Below are 25,794 nucleotides of genomic sequence, written 5' to 3' on the forward strand. Positions count from 1 at the left end.
AACCACCTGGTTTTGCAAGGGGGGTCACTTGGGTTTTTGGCCCGGTGCTCGGCAGCCATCTAGGGAAACCTACCAAACCCATACATTTCTGGAAACTAGACACACAGCGGCTTCCAGGGAGGTATGGCTTGCGTGGATCTCCCAAAGTTTCCTTACCCAGAATCCCCTGCAAACCGCAATTTTAGCTGAAAAAATAACTTTTTTCACATATTTTTGTGTGGGAAAGTTGTGGCATCACCGGGCTTACACAAATTTTCCACCACCCACCGTTCCCCCAGGTCTCTCGGTAAAAATGGTGCCTCACTTGTGTGGGAGTCCCAACTACCCGTGACAGGCAAGGGCCCAAAACGTAGTGAGGCGACATCAAAATGGCCTATCGCAAAAACACCTGGTTTTGCAAGGGGGTCAATTGGGTTTTTGGCCCGGTGCTCGGCGGCCATCTAGGGAAATCTACCAAACCCATACATTTCTGAAAACTAGACACCCGGCGGCTTCCAGGGAGGTATGGCTTGCGTGGATCCCCCAACGTTTCCTTACCCGGAATCCGCTGCAAACCTCAATTTTAGCTGAAAAAATCACTTTTTTCACACATTTTGGTGGGGGAAAGTTGTGGCATCACCGGGCTCACACAAATGTTGCACCACCCAGTGTTCCCCCAGGTCTCCCGGTAAAAATGGTGCCTCACTTGTGTGGGAGGCCCAAGTACCCGCAGCAGGCAAGGGCCCAAAACGTAGTGAGGCGACATCAAAATGGCCTATCGCAAAACCACCTAGTTTTGCAAAGGGGGTCACTTGGGTTTTTGGCCCGGTGCTCGGTGGCCATCTAGGGAAACCTACCAAACCCATACATTTCTGAAAACTAGACACCCGGCGGCTTCCAGGGAGGTATGGCTTGCGTGGATCCCCCAAAGTTTCCTTACCCAGAATCCCCTGCAAACCTCAATTTTAGCTGAAGAAATCACCTTTTTCACACATTTTGGTGTGGGAAAGTTATAGCATCACCGGGCTGACACAAATTTCCTTGGACATCGAGAGTTTATATACAAATATACCACAAGATGAGGCACTGATGGTTATGCGACAAGTATTGGACACTAGACCGAGACCGCACATGGTTCCTTCTGAAGTTTTGCTTGAACTGGCAACCATTTGTTTGAAAAATAATTTCTTTGCGTTTAAATCTGATTTGTTTTTGCAAGTCAAAGGTGTAGGGATGGGATGTTGTTTTGCCCCTGAAATTGCTAATCTAGTGATGGATTTCTTTGAAAAAAGGTACATCTTCCATGATGAGACTCCATTCAGAGGTCACATTCTTGAGTGGATTCGCTTCATTGACGATGTCTTTATGGTATGGAAAGGCACACAAGAAGAACTCGAGCAATTCCATATATGGCTAAATACCCGTACTACTGACCTCAAATTTACTAAAAGTGTGAGTAATACACGCATCAATTTCCTGGACGTATGGATCATTGCCAGAAATGGCAGGTTGGAGGTGGATTTATTCACCAAACCAACCGACAGAAACACTCTACTGGACTACTCGTCAGGGCACCCGCGTAACCTCAGGGACAATTATGGGCAGTTCCTGAGGGTACGACGTAATTGTACAGATAAAAACGATTACTTTAGGAATGCTAAAAACCTACAAGAGAAATTGGTGAAAAGAGGTTACCCTAAACGATTAGTAAAAGGAGCACTTAAACGTGCTTGGTACACACCCCGGGAAAATCTTCTTACACTCAAAGACAAAAAAGAATCTGAGCAACTGGTTTGTGTACTGACTTTCAGCCCCAAAGCTAATAAGGTCAAACAGATTATCCTGAGGAACTTGAGGCTGTTAGACCATCTAAACATTCCGAAGCCCTTGTTTGCCTTTAGGCGTGGCAGGAATTTGAGAAACCATTTGGTAAAAGCTACTCGACAATCGCCTATACCCACAGATACAAGAGGCCTATTGGGGTTACCAAAAGTGGTAGGACACTTTAAGTGTAACAATTGTGTTGTGTGTGTCCATACCAAAGACTCAAAAACAGTCACGATTCATGAAAAAATACATAAACAGCTATGCTTTTCAAATTGCAACACGAAAAATGTTGTGTATTGTGTGACATGCCCGTGTGGATGTTCATATATAGGACAAACCACACAAGCTGTCAAAATGCGGATTATCCAGCATAAATCCCGCATTCACTGCAAGACCATGGGGGCGCCCATGGTCCAACATTTTTTGGAAAATGGACATGGAGAAAATGATCTGGAGTGGACTGTTTTAGCAATAGTGAAGGCCCCCACTAAAACATCATTACAGAAAAAACTTAATAACCTAGAAGCCCGTCTGATAGAAAGATATCAGACCTCTAGTAGGGGTTTAAATGACCGTGATGAGGTTTGGTCGTTGATTGGAAATTAAACTGCCATGTAAACTCTAGACTTGGGTCACTTCAAGGTAAATTCCGGAATGGTGCGCTAATCTAAGGGTGCGCCAGATTATGAATGTCCGTGTATTTTGCTACCCACACTGTCTTTGGTACATGTAGACTGTAGAAAGCTTACTATGTATATCCTCGGTGATTCATCCGTAGGGCTCTCCTCCATAGTTTGGTTATGGTCATAATAAATGTAATGTATAATTGTATAAGTGTATATATGTATATATTGTACAGATTTTGTGTGTAGAAGGGAGCTGTGGGCCTTTTTCCCTTATCCCCGGATGTGATGACCTTGCCGTGCTTACAATGTTTTTTCTCGCCCTGTTCTATTCACATTAGGGGCGTATTTAGTTGTTATATAGGTATAGTTGATGAATTTAGTTTTATTCTCATTATTTGTACTGTGTATATTTATACATATATTCCCTATGTTGGGAGTAGTCACCAGTGCTTGTTAACTTTCTATCCACTTGAGGACGTCAGACTAACTAATACTGAGAAGCGTTACTGCCAATCCCTGTCCTCTGTCTATGTTACTGCAGGCAGAGGGAGGGACCTGTGCAGAGCGGTAGTCTTATTTCCGGGCAGGACGCGTAACGTCCTGTTGTTCCGTCACCATTAGCGTGTTTGGATTGGCGTTGTAGTGAAGATTCCCGCGTAGAGACTGACCCGACTTTGACCCAGTAAGTTTATTTATAGCTTTGGTAACGCCGCTATAGATGAGAATAGAGTCGCGGGACCTATAAGTTAGTATATCTCTATTATTCTTAGAAACAGAGTGGAGAACCGGTGGTTGGATCTCAAGGGAAGGACCAGACTAGAAGCGCGAGCAGCGTTTTAAAAGGTATGTGCGTATCTTGAACGTGTTTGAGGATTGTAGATCATAAGGGACATAGGCAAAGATTATTTATCCTGTGTATATGTATTATCTATCTATGCAGCCTATGTGATATTTCGTTGCTCTGTTTCTCCCCTGTGCTGGCAGAACGTTTTTCTATATCGAGTGAGCAGCCACGCAAGTTAGAAATATAGAAGATACATGTAAGTGTATCAGGATAAGATTTAGTTGAAGGGATATAAGGCTTTGAGTTTCGGTCTTGTTATTGGGACATAAATGAGGCTTATGAGGACGGTGGTTCATTGATATACAACTTTGGATGCTGTTACCACCATTTTGTTATTGGTTAGTATATGCACTATGGTGAGGGAGGCAACTAGGTACTCTTTGTCACCTCGTTGTGTTTGGCACGTGTTCACCCCTTTGCCACTTTTTTCTTTAATGAGTCACCTCGTGGTTGATGGGATGTAAGGTGTAGTTGGTTCACTGTGGAGGGGTCCTTTGCAGGATCTTGTATTTGTGTGCACGGCTTGGTCATCACTCCTAGTCTTGGGGTCTTGTGGACATGATTAATGTTGTCCCCCTCCCCCTTTATTGTTATAGTTGTCATTCAACCCCTGTCCTGAAGAGGCCTTAAGTTAATTTTGGCTGAAACGTGGTCACGTCGACAGACATTGGATGGAGGAGTCACCTGAGCTTCAGTGATTCACAGACTGTCGTTGGGACGCCTGTAAAATTTTGGGTCATTTTTGCCCCCTTTGCTTGTGTTCCCCCCTTTTAGTTTGACTACCTCCAAGTGGTCCGCCTGTTACTTAGAAGGGGACACTGATGAAAATAATTTGCATTTGGGTTAATTGTTTTGTGTAGTAGATGGTGTGTGTTATACATTTAATTGATGTTGTGTGATATATGTTATTGTATCTTTCATTGTACAAACGCCTGTTTTCTTGTGACATTTTGAAAACGATGCCAGATGTATTCTAAATGAATATTTGATACTCTTGAAGGGGTAAATAAATGTGCTCTCTTCATGAATGATTGTTGTATTTTTTCCTTGATACCTTTTTTCATAGATATATATATTGTCCCTTATACCCAGGTATCATAGGGTGATTTGGGTATACCCCTGTTGTTTCTGACAAGTACCCGCAGCAGGCAAGGGCCCAAAACGTAGTGAGGCGACATCAAAATGGCCTATCGCAAAACCACCTAGTTTTGCAAAGGGGGTCACTTGGGTTTTTGGCCCGGTGCTCGGTGGCCATCTAGGGAAACCTACCAAACCCATACATTTCTGAAAACTAGACACCCGGCGGCTTCCAGGGAGGTATGGCTTGCGTGGATCCCCCAACGTTTCCTTACCCAGAATCCCCTGCAAACCTCAATTTTAGCTGAAGAAATCACCTTTTTCACACATTTTGGTGTGGGAAAGTTATAGCATCACCGGGCTGACACAAATTTCCTACCACCCAGCTTTCCCCCGGGTCTCCCGATAAAAACGGTGCCTCACTCGTGTGGGAGGCCCAAGTACCCGCGACAGGCAAGGGTCCAAAACGTAGTGCGCCTCAACAGGCAAGGGTCCTAAACGTAGTGAGCCTCACCACGATTTGGGCCCTTGCCTGTCGCGGGTACTTGGGCCTCCCACACTAGTGCGGCACCATTTTTATCGGGAGACCCGGGGGAATGCTGGGTGGTAGGAAATTTGTGTCAGCCCGCTGATGCCACAACTTTCCCACACAAAAATGTGTGAAAAAGGTGAATTTTTTAGCTAAATTTGAGGTTTGCAGGGCATTCTGGGTAAGGAAACGTTGGGGGATCCACGCAAGCCATACCTCCCTGGAAGCCGCCGCGTGTCTAGTTTTCAGAAATGTATGGGTTTGGTAGGTTTCCCTAGATGGCCGCCGAGCACCGGGCCAAAAACCCAAGTGACCCCCCTTGCAAAACCAGGTGGTTTTGCGATAGGCCATTTTGATGTCGCCTCACTACGTTTTGGGCCCTTGCCTGCCGCGGGTACTTAGGCCTCCCACACAAGTGAGTCACCATTTTTACCCGGAGAGCTGGGGGAACGCTGGGTGGTGGTAAATTTGTGTGAGCCCGGTAATGCCACAACTTTCCCACACCAAAATGTGTGAAAAAAGTGATTTTTTCAGCTAAAATTGAGTTTTACAGGGGATTCTGAGTAAGGAAACGTTGGGGGATCCACGCAAGCCATCCCTCCCTGGAAGCCGCCGGGTGTCTAGTTTTCAAAAATGCATGGGTTTGGTAGGTTTCCCTAGATGGCCGCCGAGCACTGGGCCAAAAACCCAAGTGACCCCCCTTGCAAAACCAGGTGGTTTTGCGATAGGCCATTTTGATGTCGCCTCACAACATTTTGGGCCCTTGCCTGCTGCGGGTACTTGGGCCTCCCACACAAGTGAGGCACCATTTTTACCGGGAGACCTGGGGGAACGCTGGGTGGTGGTAAATTTGTGTGAGCCCGGTGATGCCACAACTTTCACACACCAAAATGTGTGAAAAAAGTGATTTTTTCAGCTAAAATTGAGGTTTGCATGGGATTCTGGGTAAGGAAACGTTGGGGGATCCACGCAAGCCATACCTCCCTGGAAGCCGCCGGGTGTCTAGTTTTCAGAAAAGCATGGGTTTGGTAGGTTTCCCTAGATGGCCGCCGAGCACCGGGCCAAAAACCCAAGTGACCCCCCTTGCAAAACCAGGTGGTTTTGCGATAGGCCGTTTTGATGTCGCCTCACTACGTTTTGGGCCCTTGCCTGCCGCAGGTACTTGGGCCTCCCACACAAGTGAGGCACCATTTTTACCGGGAGAGCTGGGGGAACGCTGGGTGGTGGTAAATTTGTGTGAGCCCGGTGATGCCACAACTTTCCCACACAAAAATGTGTGAAAAAAGTGATTTATTTCAGCTAAAATTGAGGTTTGCAGGGGATTCTGGGTAAGGAAACGTTGGGGGATCCATGCAAGCCATACCTCCCTGGAAGCCGCCGGGTGTCTAGTTTTCAGAAATGTGTGCGTTTGGTAGGTTTCCCTATGTGCCGGCAGAACTAGGGTTAAAAAACTACAGCTAGTCACTTTGCCAAAAAAGGGTCATTTTTCACTGCAAAATTGAGGTGTGACCACGTTGCGTTTTGCGCCGTTTCCTGTCGCGGGCACTAGGCCGACCCGCACAAGTGAAGTACCATTTTTCTCGTAGGACTTTGGGGAATGCGGGGTGGGTGGAAATTTGTGGATCCACGCAGATTCCAGAACTTTCCATCACAGAAATGTGGGGAAAATGTGTTTTTTTTGTCAATTCTTTACGTTTGCAAGGGATTCTGGGTAACAGACCATGGTGGGAGGCACTCAAGACACCCCATCCTGGATTCCCCTGTGTGTCTAGTTTTCAAAAATGTATAGGTTTGCTAGGTTTCACTAGGTGCCGGCAGGGCTAGGGTTCAAAAACTACAGCTAGTCACTTTGCCAAAAAAGGGTCATTTTTCACTGCAAAATTGAGGTGTGACCACGTTGCGTTTTGCGCCGTTTCCTATCGCGGGCACTATGCCAACCCGCACAAGTGAGGTACCTTTTTTCTCGTAGGACTTTGGTGAACGCGGGGTGGGTGGAAATTTGTGGGTCCACGCAAATTCCGGAACTTTCCATCACAGAAATGTGGGGAAAATGTGTTTTTTTTTGTCAATTTTTTTATGTTTGCAAGGGATTCTGGGTAACAGACCTTGTTGGGAGGCACTCAAGTCACCCCATCCTGGATTCCCCTGGGTGTCTAGTTTTCAAAAATGTATAGGTTTGCTAGGTTTCCCTAGATGCCGGCAGGGCTAGGGTTCAAAAACTACAGCTAGTCACTTTGCCAAAAAAGGGTCATTTTTCACTGCAAAATTGAGGTGTGACCACGTTGCATTTTGCACCGTTTCCTGTCGCGGGCACTAGGCTGACCCACACAAGTGAGGTACCATTTTTCTCGTAGGACGTTGGGGAACGCGGGGTGGGTGGAAATTTGTGGATCCACGCAGATTCCAGAACTTTCCATCACAGAAATGTGGGGAAAATGTGTTTTTTTTGTCAATTTTTTACGTTTGCAAGGGATTCTGGGTAACAGACCATGGTGGGAGGCACTCAAGTCACCCCATCCTGGATTCCCCTGGGTGTATAGTTTTCAAAAATGTATAGGTTTGCTAGGTTTTCCTAGGTGCCGGCAGGGCTAGGGTTCAAAAACTACAGCTAGTCACTTTGCCAAAAAAGGGTTCATTTTTCACTGCAAAATTGAGGTGTGACCACGTTGCGTTTTGTGCCGTTTCCTGTCGCGGGCACTATGCCGACCCGCACAAGTGAGGTACCATTTTTCTCGTAGGACTTTGGGGAATGCGGGGTGGGTGGAAATTTGTGGATCCACGCAGATTCCAGAACTTTCCATCACAGAAATGTGGGGAAAATGTGTTTTTTTTGTCAATTTTTTACGTTTGCAAGGGATTCTGGGTAACAGACCTTGGTGGGAGGCACTCAAGTCACCCCATCCTGGATTCCCCTGGGTGTCTAGTTTTCAAAAATGTATAGGTTTGCTAGGTTTCCCTAGGTGCCGGCAGGGCTAGGGTTAAAAAACTACAGCTAGTCACTTTGCCAAAAAAGGGTCATTTTTCACTGCAAAATTGAGGTGTGACCACGTTGTGTTTTGCGCCGTTTCCTGTCGCGGGCACTACGCCGACCCGCACAAGTGAGGTACCATTTTTCTCGTAGGACTTTGGGGAACGCGGGGTGGGTGGAAATTTGTGGATCCACGCAGATTCCGGAACTTGCCATCACAGAAATGTGGGGAAAATGTGTTTTTTTGTCAATTTTTTACATTTGCAAGGGATTCTGGGTAACAGACCATGGTGGGAGGCACTCAAGTCACCCCATCCTGGATTCCCCTGGGAGTCTAGTTTTCAAAAGTGTATAGGTTTGCTAGGCTTCCCTAGGTGCCGGCAGAGCTAGGGTTCAAAAACTACAGCTAGACTCTTCGCAAAAAATGTGCAAATTTTCAGTGTGAAAATGTGGTGTGTTCACCTTAGGTTTTGAGCCACTTCCTGTCATGGGCACTATGCCTACCCACACAAGTGAGGTACCATTTTTATCGGGAGACTTAGGGTAGTTCAGATTTGTAAAGCAACTGTTGTTACCTATTGATTTTTGATGCATTTCTCCCTTCCAAATGAAAGACATTGTGTAAACAAAAAAGTCATTTTGAAAAATGACCAATAATTGTCCTGCAAGTATGAGTATTCCCAATTTCGAAAATGTGCAAATATGCACTGTTTCTAAACTCTGTAATGTGTTCCCATTTCAGAAATACATAGGTGTCTTTCATACCAATTTTTCCATGTATACATTTTCACACTATAATTGCTATATACCCGGAACTAAAAAAAAAACATTACAAAATGCTGCTCAGATTTTTACTCTGGGTTCGTTGGGCTCTTGGTGAACCTACAAGTCCTATATATCCCCACAACCAGGAAAGTCCAGCGGATGTAACGGTATATTGCTTTCTAAGAGATGTCATAATTAGAAGAAGTTACAGGTGAAAACGTTGACACAAAAGGCTGCTTTTTTCAACTAATTTTTAATTTTTCCTATATTTAACTGTTAGTTTCTATAAAGAAACCTTGATGGATCTACACAAATGACCCCTTGCTGAATTCAGAATTTTGTCTACTTTTCAAAAATGTATAGCTTTCCAAGATCGAATATTGCTTTTCTACCCATTTCTATCATTATCTGGAAGGAGGTTGAAAGCACAAAAAATTGCAAAAATAGGGTATGTCCCAGAAAAATGTCAAAACTGTGTAAAAAAAAGTTGGATTTCTGACAAAAATCTGTCATTCCCTAAAAGCTGGAGAAATGGTGATTTCAGCCCCACAAACCCTTTTTTGATATCATTTGCAGAGAAAAACCCAGACGCTTTCATTTGCAGCCACTTTTCCCCATTTTTCACAAAAAACCCAAAATGTTGCTGTATTTTGACTAAATTCTGGGAACCCTCTAGGAGAATCCACAAACCCTGGGTACCTTTAGAATCCGCATGATCTTGGAAGAAAAGGACGCACATTTGGCGTGGATACCTAATGTGGTCAAAAAGTTACAGGGGCCTAAGCGCGCACTACCCCAAATAGCCCAAAAAAGGCTTAGCACAGGAGGGGAAAAGGCCTAGCAGCGAAGGGGTTAATACCCTTCCCCCAATACAGCCTCAGCACATTCTCCATAGCAACCCTCTAGAACCAGTAGATCACAAGTTCATAGAACATTCTATAAGGGCCATACTAGTTACAAAATGAACTACAGCAGGTGTGGTTTTCTGTACACAATGTAAAGCATATCCAAGTTTGCATTACGTCATGTTTTGCTATTTAGCAAAGCCAATGAAATATCTATTTACTAATGCTTTCAAAAAGCTACCTACCTTTATTCACCTGCATATTTCCTCTATCATATCCAATTTTTGTTTTTTTTCAAACCACAAGCCCACATACATTTTCACTGCTTTTCATTCTACCAGCTGTGATACTGGGGTGCAGACCTGTGCTCTGTGCTACTCCTCATTCCTTCAAATTGCCTAGAGTGTGACTTGTGAGCCACAGCTATGTCTATTGGGCTGCTGAAGCTGCAAGAAAGAGAAGTGTTGACAGGGACCTGAGTTTGGCTAGTTTGGACATTACTTGGACTTCCGGGAGAGAATTAAAGTGTCATCAATTAGTCCCTTTGGTTAAATACATTGTGTATTCCCCAGCTCCTGGCCTCATGACTGTGCACTGTGGTGGCAATGAGCTAGGCACATTGAATGGGGTAGGACTGGAAATCCTAATGAAGAACAACTTTGCTGAATTGTTGATGCTATTCACTAACACTATCTTTGTGTACTCCAACATATGCCAAAGGCAGAAATGGAAGTGGTCTAATCAATTCTGTTCACAGATTGACAAAGACAGGAAACATGTTAAAAACTACTTCTGCATTCTTCAGTGACCATAACATGGGCTCTATCAACAACAGCCTACGTTTCGATATGCATGGAATATGTAGAAGTGATAGAGTGAACTTTACAGATGAAGGCAAAAGGGTGTTACTAAGCAAACTGAAACTGTGCATCCATCTTATGTGTAACAGTCATATACACGCAATCAACACAAAGGATCTTGTCAGAGCCAACCAAGTGTGCAGCATTTTTTACATTTTCTTCACAAATAACTTTTTGTTTCAATTTTTTTTTTAATATTTGCGATAAGATAGAGATGGCCGCGAAAAAGTCACAAGGATGCAAAACAAAAGCAGTGATTCAACGGCTACCAAAAAAATGTATAACCTAAAAAATTCATTACACTACATACATTGCAATCTACATGACTGTATAAAAACATGATTAAACTCATGTTTTTGTAAAACTCATATGCACACACTTTATGGAATTTTGGACAATAGGGGTTTATTACTGTACTGTTTAAACTAATATTTTTCTAGTCAGTTACAATAAAAACCAGCCCTCAAACCTATTTTCCAATTTCACTCTAACTCCGGGAGTCGCGATGACATTGGTAACCGTGATGATCGCAAAAACATCGCAAAAGTTCAGAGCAAAAGCTAGAGTTTAATAGTCACCACCACATTTAGTATGTATAACAATATAATTGATGTTAATCTTCACACTAGATACATCACTATAAAAATAACTATGTAAAACCATATATTAGACTCTGAAACCCTGCATAACAATTTGTATGAATGATTATGTCACTAGGTGTACAAAAGTGTCACTGAGTTTCTGAGTGAGTGTATGAGGGTCTAAGTTGGTCTATCAATGGATGTATAAATGTCTGAGTGAGTCTGTCAGGTGATGAATAAGTATCTGAGTGGGTCTGTAAGTGGGTGTCTCAAACTCAATCTTAATGTGTCTTTCAGTGGGTGCATGACAGTCTAAGTTTGAACAGTAAATGAATCGATGAATGTCTGACTAGATCTGTTTGATGGTATATGAGTCTCTGAGTGGGTCTGCAAGTAGCCGTATGAGTCTCTTATCAGCTCTGTTCGTAGGCACATGTGTCTTTGAGTGGGTGCGTGACTGGGTGCATTAGACTCTTAGTGGGCCTATCACTCGGTTCATCAGTGTCTCAGTTGGTCTGTGAGTGGGTGTCTGAGTCTCTGACAGCGTCTGTGAGTAAATGAATGAGTCTCTCAGTATATTATGTAGTGGGTGTATAAGTCTCTAAGTGGGGCTATCACTCAGTGCATCAGTGTCTCGGTATGTCTGTCAATGAGTGTGTCAGTGTCTGACTGGATCTCTAAGTGGGTGCAGGATTGTGAGTTGTTCTCTCAGAGTGTGCAAGACTATCGAAGTGGAACTGTGAGTGGATGCATGAGTGTGTAAGTGAGTCTGTGACTGGGTACATCACTGTCTGACTGGATCTGTGAGTTGGTGCTTCAGAGTCTGAGTGGGCCTCTGACTGGGTAGATCAGTGTGTTATTGGGTCTTTGAGTAGATCTGTCAGTGTCATAGTGGGTCTGTGAGTGGGTGCATTAGTCTCTGAGTGGATCTCTGAGTCAGTGCATCAGTGTCTAAGTGGGTCTCTGATTGGGCACGTCAGTGTTTGAGTCTGTCTATAAGAGGATGTCCCAGTATCTCACTGAGAATCTCAGTGGCTGCATCAGTTTCTCGCTGAGTTTGTGAGTTAGTGCATGCATCTGTGGCTAACAGCATAAGTCTCTTCATGGTTCTCTAAGTGGGTGTGTGACTCTTTTACTATGTCTGTAAGAGGGTGTGTCAGTCTTGAAGTGCACTTATCAGTAGGGATCGATTGCACTGCCGATAGGGTCCCTGTAGATCAAGGAAAAGCATTTGGGGCATTGTAAGAGATCACTTGCCTGGTGCAAGTGCCCTGCAAACTAACGGCAGGCTCCTGCGGTATATGAGGTGTAGCTGTGAAATGAACAGGAGCAGATTTTAAAGGCGGAACCATAGTCGGTATTTTGAAAGCCCTTACTTTAGAATGATTGTTAACCAGGGCCTCTATTCATCCAAGGCGGTCTACCAAAGGCTTCTAGGATGGCCTCAACCTTGGTACAAAATATGCCCAATAGCTTGGAGTCTGATAAGGTGGTATCAGGTGCCTGGATAGTAAGAGGAGATGGTGGTATCTGAGCGTGCGGACAGGACGTTGCAGACGACTAAACCCAGGAAAGTATATCTTTGTGACCCCTGGTACCACAAATGGGTAACTTTCTCTTGGGAGCAGTGACTTTCACTAATGGTCTGTTACGTTGTGGTGAGCAAGACAAGCATAAATCACCTTGGCTTGGTGGATCTACTGCAACAACGGGGACATGGCTGACAGTCTCAATTCCCTTGCCAGATAGTGGCAGAGGGTATTTTGAAGTCACACTCCCATGGAGTCTATCAATAGGACTAGGAATAGCACTAGTTAGTTGGGAAGGCACGGCCCCATGATCGAGGGAGAGTCAGCGTTCAGTTTGATCAATTTCACCTGCCACAAGGCTGCTTGCGTGCTCAAGCATGCTTTCAATGGTAATTGAAGGTCAAATCTTTACTGTATCCCTGCCTACTCTATGTTTTCCCATGTTCAATTTCTTACCTTTGGCAGTGATTCACTCATTATTTTTTTATAAGACTAGGCACTGCTTACCACCCCAAAACTCAAACTCAAGAAGGGGGGCCTAGCCCGGCCTCGCACAGTCATGGACTAGCGCAGACGGGCCTGTGCGTGTTCTACAGAAGCGCAATGCCCTTTAATAATGTTTGTTGGCAGCGGGAGGAGTGGGGTCTCTGGTTCGTGCCCAGCGGCACCTTGAACCCTGGCATGGATTCCTCCCAGTCAGCTGGCAGCAATCAAAGTCCTTGTGCATTCCCAGGTGAAATCCATCTGAAGAACCAAACACACAACTATATGTCTATGCTTCACACCCAGGACAGAGCTCCTTAAGTTGCTACGCAGTTCAAAACAGTACAAGGCAGAAAAGTAAGTGGCCATCAGGCATATTTGAGCATATCTGTTGTGTTGCATTTTGTTTTAGTAGTGATATATTTTGTTGTTTGTTTGTTTTGCTACTTTTTTGTGCTGATTTACTATATTGTGTTACTGTTGTGTTGTGCTGTAGTTGTGTAGTGTTTTGACTGCTTTGTCATGTTGTGTCCTGTTATATTTTCATTGTGTTATATTTTTTTGTGTTTTTATCCTATTGTGCTCTTATTTTGCTCCCTGACATCTTTAGAGAAGTCAGCAAATACTGATAGAATTGCATCAAAAAGACTTGACAGGTTCAGTGACAAACAACCAACCGTTGACCACTTTTTCAGACAGCAAAACAACACTGCTTCAGCTGTCTAAGACACCAATTATCCCAAAATTGGCAAACACCAGTCCTAAGTTACCACTTTTGGAGCAGCAGCAAAAAGAAGAACACATATTTGACTGGTGCTGCTGCATACCCTTGGTTGTGAGTTAAGTCAGTGCTCAGAGCAAAAACTATCTCCACGGTATAATGAAAGCTGGGGGCAGATTTATGTTGCACTTGCGGCACTTTTGCGCCGCCGTTGCGTCACTTTTGTGACGCAGCAGCGGCGCAAATCCTGCGCCATGGTGCGGGGCATTTACAAACGTGACGCATCTCCCAGATGCGTCACGTTGTAAAGCCCTGCGCCACATGTAGCCGTTCCAGGGCAGGTGGGGGCGTTCCGGCGCAGGAACGCCTCCTAAAAGTGGCTGAGTGAAATCTACAAGATTTCACTCAGTCACTTTTAGGCCCATGCTGCGTCAAAACCCTGCGCCTGCTTGAAGCAGGCGTAAGGATTGACGCAGCATTGTACAGATAGGGCCCCCCAGATCATTGCTGGAGCTGCGTCGCGCTTGCGACGCAACTCCAGCAATGCGCCACTTTTCGGCACAGATGCGTCACGCATCTGTGCCGTTTTTGCCCCATGGTGCGCCGCATTATAAATGCGGCGCATCCATGGTGGCGCAGCTGTGGCGCATAATAACTGGCGCATCCCTGCTGATATGCAGGGATGCGCCAGTCGTCATAAATCTGCCCCCAGGTTTCTATGTATGCTAATGTGTGACAAACATGTTTGTGTATATTTGTTGTGCATGTCTTTTTTTGTGTTGCATTATTGCAATGCAATGCAATGTTATTGTGTTGTACTATGTTTATTGTTCAAGTCCTCAAGCATTATTTGTAGGTGATCTGGGGTTTGATGAATGATATTTGCCTTAAACTGAATTCTGAAAAAACGAAAAAAAAAATGTTGTTACTAGCATCTAAACGCCTTCTCATAACTGGTGGCCTTTGGAGCTCTTTTTGTGCAAGAATTAAATTCTAATCTGTCCTTCTAACTACAGCATAAGGCTGTGTCTGTCAATTGCTTTTTCACTCTGAATTCACTCAGGAAATTGCTTCATCTAGTGCCGGAAACTAATCGGAAGACCATCATTATGCAAACTGAACGTAGCCATTTTACCTTCTTCATCGTCTTCAGATCATCTAAAATGCTGCAGCATGTCTCATACCGAAGGTGCTGGCAAGCCTATCAGTTTCTGCCTCCCTAGGCTAACTGCACTGGCTGCTATTTAGTTGCAGCATCACATTTAAAACATTAATTTATACGTACATAGCCTTTCACTTGAAAGGCTCTATGTAGCCAAGGAGAATGCTGAAAGTGTACTGTCAGGGCAGATCCTTGCGTGTCAATGCACTGATTCTATTAAAAGTTCTAAGGGTGCACAGGGCAAGAAGGGGAGGAAGGTTTTAAGCATTTGTGACTTCTAAATTCTGCAATTCCCTTCCTACTGTGCTACGCTTGGTCCCCTCTAAATTAATTTTTCGTAAACGGCTGAAGCTTTTTCTCTTTCCTGCTTTGCACTAGGCTCTATAATTCTTGAGGGTTTTGGTCTTTCTGGTTTATCTGCTGCTGGGCCCAGGAATCTTCCTAGAAAGCAGCTGCACACGTTTTAAATGTCATTGTATTGTATTGTGTAGTGTTCTGTTTTGACTGTTTCATTGTTCTGTGCCCTGTTATGTTTTACTTGCGTTTTTATGTTGCTTTGTGTATGTTTTGTTCTGGTTTTACTATATATGTGGCAATGCTACCAGTGGCGACTGCCACGGAAGGGTGGTGAAGGTGGAGGGGGTAGATTCCATCCTCCCTCTGTTACTGGCTCCCGATAGCACCCAAGCTCCCAGACTACCCTAGCCAATCACGACAGTGCTGTCACCAGCATGACAGCCATGTCGTGATTGGTCTGAGCGGCCTGGTTCTGTGATAAACCAGGGAGGGCAAGCTGGTGCATGTTCTCCACCCACGCTTTGCAATACAGCCAGGTGGAGAACATGCTAATTGTGCATGAACATTTGGGTGGCCCAAGAAGGCTAGCCAAACTCTCACGTGCACTTAGGTGCATCAACCACTCATACCCCTGCCCTGCCCCACCCCATAAAACTGCATCAGTATGGAAAAATAAAATAATAGCATTGTGTTATTATGTATGTATGTGTGTGTGTTCTTATATAGCGTTCGACTTACCCTTGGGCATCTCGGCGCTTGCATTGGGAACCCGTCCTGGCTTTTTCCCTGTGAGATAACCCATACTGGGCATCCCCAAGGTGAAAGCCAGGCATCCCACCGCAGGGGGGGGGGGGGCCGCAGTGGAGATTAAGCAAGCTATTGCCCAGAGTTGCAGAGTGTGAACTCATGATTCGAGTAGGCACCGAAGTGAGAATTATCGAGTATGTGGACACTTGGGCTCAGACCCTGCCGCGTTGGGAATTGATCCCTGGTCCCGGGTCTGACCTCTGCTTCAGGGTATGCCTCCTCTAACCAGTGAGCCACACTTCTCCTCATTTTATTTTTCCTTTTTGAACTGCTCAAAGTGGAGTGGGGGGGCAATCCGCCATCTTAGATAGGAGCTGCCTCTGCATGCTGCTACACTTCCAACTAAAAGCAGCACAAGACTTTAAAGTTCTCTGAAAAGTAAGCATTTACCGCTGTGTGAGGTGGCGAAATTGAGCTGTTTGTCCTCTTCAATGATTTTAGAAATCGGTCAGCGCCAAACTGTGTCAGAGACCTACTCCTACATTAGTAGTGGCACTGCTCCCTTTATGTGATATGGTTAATTGTATATAATATAATCAGTAGTAACAAAATAGATCTTCTTGATGCGCAGATTATAGAAGAGTAGACTGACTTCGATGACAACCTGATAGTTGATAGTTACCAAACTTCAAAACTGGATAGAGGGAATTTGACAATATATTTTACAGTGTCAAAATCCTTCATTTCATTTTGGTTATAGGCAAGAATTTCGGTTCTAACACACTAAAAGTATTCAGCATCGATTGAAATAAATGCTTTTTATTCATATTACTTTGCAATATCCCAATGGAGACCAAATATTGACGGAGGATTTCTTCAGGAAGTGATGTAAACAGCTCTGTGCATTAGGCAGCATATCCTGTTCCTGTGCAGTAAACTAATGTAACAAATAAGTTTGATCGAGTGAAAAAATAAATTTCTGTAGAGGCAGTCAATTTCACTTTATATTCATAATTTAAACTATTTATGATGGATGTAGAGAGACACAAACTATTGAATTTCATAGATAATGCGTTTAGCAGTGTAGAACAATGCATAGAGTATGAAAATCAGCTTTACATTGATTGACAGGGATGCGAGATGCAGCATATACTGAATTGTTCATGTGAACCAAACGCTAGATGATTTATTAAATATAAATAAGATAGCCAATATTGACTGAGGAATAATTTCAGATGTGACACAATCAAATGCACATATCGGCGGCGCTAGGCGTAAGAAATTCATTGGATCAGATGAAAAGATTTGAAAATAACACCCCTGACCCCGCATTTAATTTTGCTTTACAATTTCTCATATTGGATGTAGAGAAACATCCTTTATCAATGAAATGAAATACATCCAGCACTGTAGTGTAACATATATGGTTCACTCTACACAAGTATTGTCTGATAAACAAGGAATGCATAAAATATATGCCTCAGTAGAGATGATTCAATCTTAAATAACAATTAATTATTCCAATACTGCTTGAATCCATAATAATGCTAAGCAAGCAAATGTCGATGAATATTTATAAAGATTTGATACAATACAGAGTAGCAACAAAAGTTGATGTACTACATTGCATCAAAGGCAGAAAGTGACCAGCATCATATCTTCTAAAATATGACGCTGTTTCTCTCCACCTACACAGGTGCACTTTAGCTTCTGTGCACCACTCACGCCCCTTTGCAACATAGTGCAACGATGTGTGCTTGATGTCCAGGGCAGTTACACACTACTATGCTTAGAGATAGTTTAACACTTTTCCAAATTTCTACATGTCAGATGTACGAAACTGCAATTTAGCATTTCCTAAATAGCGCCTCCATAGGATTTGCAATTTGTGAAATGAAAATACAGAGTAGGAATCGCTATTCGAAAATCGCAAGTAGGAAATCCCATGCCATTCGTACCAAGGCATTTCCAAAACAGCGACTCCATATTAGGAAATTGCTATTTTGGGATGCTAAACCAGGGATGGCTATGGGCATCCCAAAAATAGTGGCGCCCACATATGCCCTAGTGGCATGTGTGCACTCTATTGTACTTTAAAAAAGCATCTTGGGGTGCTTTTTTAAATTGAACATGGTTACCGTCAACTTTGAGTCAATGGTAATTGCATTTCCTGAATACTAATTTTGCATTTAGGAAATGCTTTGTTCATGTGCTTAAAAAATTGACAAATAGAAAATCCCTACTTGTGATTTCCTATTTTGGGAATTGCAAACTGCGATTTCAACTGGGTAGAAATCCCATTTTGCTATTCCCTAAAGGCCTTTATACATAGGAAAATGATGTTTTACTGTTCCTAATGGGCTGAAATAGTGATTCTATGTCAGGACTGGTTCAAGGATTATGCCTTCTTTCTTCTCTTTATTCCATTAGCAGCATGAAGGTAAACAAAGACTACGTTTCCCATGAACCATAGGGAAAAAGTAGTCAAGAAACAACATGGTAACAACCAATCAGTAACAATAATCAATGTCCAATCCGGAGCGAGAGCGTCCCACATAGTCCTTTGCTAGTGTCCCCTCTTCCTCTTTCTTCGCTGCTCCGCAGAAAGATAAGTACTCTTCAGTTCTTTGTGCTGTTTAGTGCTTAGATAGATATTTCTGGCGTTTCTGCTGTGGTTATGATTTACTGTACTCTTAATTTTGTGCTATTGCTGTATTGTGGATTTTGACCGTATATTTTGCGTTTTATTCGCTTTGTGTCACAAGTTTTAAGGTGCTCGCGCGTGTTAGACTCTCACTGCTGTGTTTGCTGTGGTGATACAGAGGCGCCGCGGGGTTGAGGGTTTTCCTCGTCCCTACGCGGCACGTTGCTGGCTTTAGCTCTTTGGACCTTGAACTGCAAGTGGGCGCGGGAGGTCGTTGAGGGCGCGTCGCGGTGTTTGTTCTATTCAGAGATTCAAACACCGCGCGCGCGTCTGTCTCAAGAGCCCGGTGTGAGGTATACACCCATGTGGGGTCCGTAACGGCAGTAGGCGGCAGATTTAACCCGCGAGCTGCCGATTTTGTTAGATTACTCTCTGTTTTCCCCGCTCTGAAGCGCTGCAAGGGGTTTTCAGAGTCAGTAGCTCTGTTTGAATGCCTCGTGTGAGGTCCAGTATTTCCCTGTTCAGGGGTTCTTAGGGAGACAAGGCCCAGACCGGTGATCACCCCCTGGCACTGGGGGTGTTTGTGATTTATTTGTACTTTTTCTGCCAGTAGTGGTCCCCTGGGGCCTGAACCCCCCTATAATTGTGGCTGTTCTATTCCACCCAAAAAGTTGGTTGACACCCAGCCTTTGTTATTGAAGGCCTTCCTACTCGCCAGTTCAGTTGCCACTCCATAGCCATACCTTGGGGTAATGGAATATTATGATGAGTTCCCAGAGGAGGAGGATTCCCTAGCAGAGATGCCCTGGGGGATGCCTTTTATGAGGCAGTTGATTCTTCCATTTACCAGGCAGTGGGCCATGCTATCTCCCTTCTAGAAGACAGGCTTTCGCGCCAAATAAATGAGGCGTTCTCGTGCCTGGAACAACGCATGGGTACTCCGTCCACTCTGTCAACTCCTTCTGACCCCATTCCTGTAGGCTCCCGCCGGCCAAGCGCCCATGGGTCCTTGGGGTGGATTTGGACGCTTTCGAGTGTTTACAGCAGGCTTTCCTTGACAATCAGGCAGCGCAGCTGGCTATTATTCCCACCCCTCCCCCCGACCCCTCGGGATACTGACCAGGACGCAACAGGCGATCCGGACTCGGATCCCGGTCCTTCGCGACCTTGGCTCACCCCTCGCCCTACGGATCCCCCTTCAGTCACCTCAGACATGTTGGATCCAAATGATATCATTCATCCCCGCTCTTCGGAGTGGGTCCTTGGGGAGAAGGTGGCTGCTTATGTCGCAGAACACATGCGTCGGCCTTTGGAAAAAGAGGCTCGCAACTGCCTGCGGGTGGAGTGCCCTCGCCCTTCATTGGAGGGGAAAGTAGCTCTCACCCCCGAAATTGACCCCAGAACGTCCACTTTCCTCCAAAAATTCATATGTGACCCTAAAAAAGGGATTGATTGATCCTGGAGGGCTTGCCAGGACAAGCTCCTGGACGCCCGTGGACCGGCTACCAAAATCCTAGATATGGCTGAGGAGGCCAAGGAGTCGGGCTCTATTATTTCCCCTGAAACCCTCTCCAACTGGGCTCAAAGGGTGGTCATCTTTTTGGGCAATGCGAATTGCGCCCTCTCCAAAGAGCGCCGCAGGTCCCTCCTTATAAAGATCGATCCCAAATTGGGAGACCTGGCGGATTCTGAGGCTGGCGCCGTGGCTCAAGGGGGCTTGTTTGGCGAGCCCTTCGTGAAGGAGCTCGGCAAGTTTGTGAATACCTTCACATCCCTTGATAGGGCACAGACTACCATTAGGAAAGTATTTCCCCGTGTTTTTTGCGGGACCGGCCGACGCAGGGGGCGCTCGCCGGTCGAGGTCACCAGCAGGGTAACCAGTGAGGCTCCGGTCAGTCACAGGACCAGTCCCGGTTCGGGAATTTCTACCCTACAAGAGGCCGCAGAGGCAAAGGAAGAGGATTCCGAGGAGGATCCACAGCCTCAAACTCCGGTGAGTCTTCGCCTTTTTTCCGCGTCAATGCTAGGGGGGCGGTTGGCAGGTTTTTACCAGGCTTGGTTGTCTCTCACGCACGATGCATCGGTTCTCCAAACTGTGCAGGGGTTTCATATAGACTTCATGGGGTCCCCAGCTCAGCGCACCAGCCCCCGGCCCATCCAGTTTTCGGCATCAGATGTAGCCCTGGTGGACGAGGAGGTCGCATCCCTCCTTCGAAAGGGCGCCATTCTCCCCACCTTCCACCATCCAGGGGGGTTTTTGAGCAATATTTTCTTGGTAGACAAAACAGACGGTGGCAAGAGACCCGTCACAAATTTAAGTGAATTCAACGAATGGCTAGTATACCGCCATTTCAAAATGGAGGGAATTCATCTCCTGCGGGATGTTTTCCGCCCTCATGATTGGATGGTCCGTTTGGACCTCACGGACGCCTATTTGGTGATCCCGATTTTTCCTCCACACAGGCGGTTTCTCCAATTCACCTGGCGCACCCACCTTTACGAGTTTGCTTCCCTCCCGTTCGGTCTCTCTTCGGCACTGTGGTGCTTCACCAAGGTTCTCAAACCGGTGGTGGAGTTTTTGAGGGCAAGAGGAGTCAGGATGTTCGTGTACTTGGACGATCTCCTTTTGATGGCCTCTTGCCCGCGCCAACTGGAAGCGCAGCTTCGGATGGCGGTGGATCTCCTTCAAGATCTTGGTTTTGTCATCAACGAGAGCAAGTCTCTCTTACATCCGACCCAGTTGCTTACCTTCTTGGGGTTCGTGATCGACTCAACGTCGTCCGCTCTCAGTCTCCCGGCCAGGAAAATCTCCAAAATCAGACACGAATTGCGTCATGTCCTGTCCAGACAGAAGTTCTCCCTCCGTAAGCTCGCCCGAGTGGTAGGGCTCCTGTCAGCTTGCATTCAAGCCATTTTTCCAGGTCCGCTACATTACCGGGCCTTGCAACGCCTCAAGGCGTACTTTCTCAGGAAAGGGTTCCCATACTCTAACACAGTTTACCTCACTCCCGAGGTGAATGCCGAGATCCAGTGGTGGCTGGACCATGTGGAGGCCTGGAACGGCCGGGCCATCTTTGGCTCAACTCCAGATCTGGTGATCGAGTCAGACGCCAGCAGAATTGGTTGGGGTGCACGTTGCGGGGAGTTGTCCACAGGAGGATTGTGGTCTCCAGATGAACAGAAGTTACACAAAAATTGTCTGGAGCTTTTGGCAGGTTCATTTGCAGTACGATGCTGGACGAAAGACTTGGTGCAGTTGTGTGTTCTGCTGAAGATGGACAACATTTCGGCAGTCCGGTACGTAAAACATCTGGGAGGCACCAGGTCCAAAGCCCTCTCAGATCTAGCGGCAAGTTTCTGGCAGTATTTCCTAGACAGCCAGATATCAGTCACAGCGGAGTACCTTCCGGGTTGAGACAATTTGGAGGCAGATTTCCAATCCCGCCACTTCCAGGACTCCAGCATGTGGATGTTGGACAGGTCCATCTTTGCGGTTCTGAACAACCACTGGGGCCCATTCTCAACAGATCTGTTTGCGTTCAAACTGGAGCACCAGACTCCTCAGTTTTTCAGTTGGAGACCGAATCCTTTGGTGGCGGACACGGGCGTGTTCCTCCAGGATTAGAGCCTGGAACAGGGATACGCGTTTCCCCCATTTGCGATGATCATGCGCTCTTCAGCTCAGATTCACAGGCAGGGGGCGGACCTGGTGATGATCCTCCCCCTGTGGAGGTCGCAAGTTTGGTTTCCAGTTCTTCTGGAACTTTCTTGGGATTTTCCAATCCTACTCCCCCAATATCCCACTCTTTTCACGAATCCCGGCGGGAGTCCTCACCCGCTGGTGTCAGCGGGTTCGCTGTTCCTCATGGTGTGGCGGATTTCCGGGGTAGATGGGAAACCCCAGGTCTTTCGCGAGCAGCTGAGAGCCTCATCTCAAAAGCTTGGGCGGACAGCACAGTCAAGAGATACAAGTCCGCGTGGAACAGATGGGCCCGTTGGTGTCTGCGGCGGGATTACGATCCCTTGGTCGCAGACGTTGTTCAGGTGGTGAATTTTCTGGCCCAGCTAGCTTCAGATGGGTTTGCTTATCGGTCCATCAATACTTTCAGGTCAGCTATTTCGTCGGGCCATGTCCCGGTTAATGGCACCCCTATAGGGGAACATCCCCTGATTTGCAAATTGCTTAGGTGTGAGGCTTTCTTTGCCTCATGAACCTCGTTATTCCGCCCTGTGGGATGTGAATCAGGTTCTCAATCTTTTTATTTCCTGGCAGCCTAACAGGTTTCCCTCTCGGAAGGAACTTTCAGCGAAATTGGCAATGCTCCTCTGTTTGGTTTCTTGCAGGCGTGTCTCGGATGTTCGAGCCCTGGATATTTCTGGGAGGATGTTCACCCCTGAGGGGGTCACCTTCACTCTGCTACGTCACACTAAATGCCATACTAGGGTGATTTCGTACCCAGCGTTTCCAGACTCGCCGAAGTTATGTGTGGTCAGATGTCTCAAGGCATATGCAGAAATGACGGAGGAGTTCCGTCCTCCAGGAGAACGCCAATTACTCATTGCGCTCCAAAAACCCTTTAAAGCGGTTTCCTCGCCCACCATCGCCAGATGGGTACGGTGGGTGATGCAAGAGGCTGGTATAAGTCTTCGCGACTTTGGAACACATTCTGCTCGTGGAGCGATGGCATCGAAGGCGTTCGGCTTGGGCGCACGCCTAGAAGATATCCTCAATGCTGCTGATTGGTCTTCGGACTCGACTTTTAAGAGGTTCTATTTTAAACCAGTACGGAGTATGGCTCAGCTGGTTGCGGGCAAGCTTTGAACAAGCATAATCCTCGCCTCCAGTCCTGACATAGAATGAAAAATGTCCTAGCTAACGTAACGGAAAGTTTCAACTCTATTAAGGACTCGGAGGCGAGGATAATCCCGCCCTTTGCTCCAGGAGGAGATCCCTCCCCGTATGGCAGTAAGTAGCTGTTTTCCAGTTGTGATTGTCACTTTGCTGAATTGTGTGTCCTGTTTTGCTCCGTAACAGGTTTTGGCTGTGTTTTTCCTGGGTAATGTGTCCCTGTCATTTGCAGGTTCTGACGCTCAGTAATAGGATGTTTGAAGAGTGCGGAACAGCTGCTGTCGCGCTCCGAAAGAGGAAGAGGGGACACTAGCAAAGGACTATGTGGGACGCTCTCGCTCCGGATTGGACATTGATTCTTGTTACTGATTGGTTGTTACCATGTTGTTTCTTGACTACTTTTTTCCTATGGTTCATGGGAAACGTAGTCTTTGTTTACCTTCATGCTGCTAATGGAATAAAGTGAAGTAAGAAGGCATAATCCTCGCCTCGGAGTCCTTAATAGAATTGAAACTTTCAGTTACGCTAGCTAGGAAATTTTTCATTCAGCCCATTAAGAAATGCAAAAGGCCTTTCCACATCTGGCCTTAAGTGCGCTGTACAGTACAGCACACATGCAAAGTTGGAAGGGTTCAGCGAAAATAAAAACTTTCTCCAATAATAAGTCTGCCTTGAGTATGTCATTTTAAATGCAAAATACCTATCTATCAATGATAATTGGGATTTGCATCAAACCCTTGGGTGGCTGCATGGAAATGACAATGTACCACCCATGGAAAGACCCCTTGATGCAGGGTTTTACTCTGGAGAGTAAATCTCAAATCTTTAATTTGCACCATTTATTCAAGTGTATATGTTTAAAAAAAACCAATATATTCAACCACAACAAGAATGCAATAGGTTACATTTGTGTAATAAGATAACATCACATTAAAGAAGCCTTGTGCAATTGCTTCGCTGTATTAAGTAATTGTAGCATGCAGTAAACAGTATTTACTCATGTTAATTTTGTATACTATGGTTATAATATAAAATTTAACTATTGCACAGCAGTAGAAATTGGTGAATGTGAATTTAATAGTGCAGTTGCTCCAATTGCTATGTGCTAATGGCTTATATGTATATTCACTGCCATGTCATAAAAGGGGGTTTTTAAATGGCCACCTATGCCTGCTAAATTATTCTGTTGTAAATCAGCCAAAAGTAGGATAATCCATATTGATTAGTGCACTTGGAATATTAGGTTAACTGACACATTATTCAATTTGTCAACAAAAGTTTTCCTAACAGATTAAATCAGTAAAAATAATGTAAATAGTTGTATACAATTACATTATTCTCAAGAAGTAACATAACAAAGAAAAAGAAAGAAAATAATTATGCTCATGAAGAGAAGAAAGTCTGAAGGTACACAAATGTGTAGCAAACCATTGATACATATGGTAACCATTCATAAATCTATTTTTGGAGTTGGTACATGTTTACTGAATCTTGAAATGGGTTTCGTACATAACAAAAACCTATTTTGTGGTCTCCAACTCAGTGATTTCGTGAATAAAAGTGTTTACAGATGCATACTGGGTTAGTACATCTGGCTACTTGTCCCTATGGCAACAATTACTTTTTTATCTTAGCTCAACTTTTGTCTCCCCAGATTCCACTACATCCACCTTCTTCTGTGCAGTGGTGGTAATAGTGAGTTAGTGTTTTATAATTCCTTAATCACTCCAAGGTGATCCACCTTTCACTGATGCCTCCAGTTTGATTCCTGATAGGCTACATCATCTATTAACACATTTAAAATTGTCTCTCAGTAATTTTGTTATTTTGAGTTTCATTCCTTAAAGTCATTTAACTTTTTTGTAGTTTTAGGCTTTATTGGCTTCCTAACAGCATGTCTCACTTCTCAATGTGTATTGAATGTTCTTTTTCAGTAGTCAAGTTAGTGTACAAATCTCATGTCTTACTTATTATCTTACCAGAAATCTAACCCATAAATCTAACTTACTGAAGCATGGTACTTTATATTTTCCAGGAAAATGGGTTGTAAACCTGATGTAAGTAAAGACAAGTCTTTGCCTTTTATCACCAGTGATTCAGACAGTTTTATTTCAATAATTTTCTTTATGAAATTGAAGAGTAAATCAAATCTAACTTTACGTTAAGTCATTCCTGCTTGAAGAAAATCTTTGTAAATCAAGATCTGCATTTCAATATTCTGGGGTACGGGGGAGGAGTGCATGTGTCTAGATTGTTTTTTATCCTTCTTGATCTAATTTTGCAGATTCTTTTTCCAGAATTCCCCACTTTTAAAATGTAGTGCCAATTCTCTTTAGGATGTCTATTTTCACTGTTATGTTAGTGTTATTTTAGTGCTAGTCTCCATTTTGTAAGTAGTTCACTTTATCCTCAAATCAAATCGAAAAAGGATCCTGGATCTTGTGCTGAAAATGCCCCAAGT

Source organism: Triturus cristatus, chromosome 6, assembly GCF_964204655.1.
Source record: "Triturus cristatus chromosome 6, aTriCri1.1, whole genome shotgun sequence".
NCBI classification, from domain to species: Eukaryota; Metazoa; Chordata; class Amphibia; order Caudata; family Salamandridae; genus Triturus; species Triturus cristatus.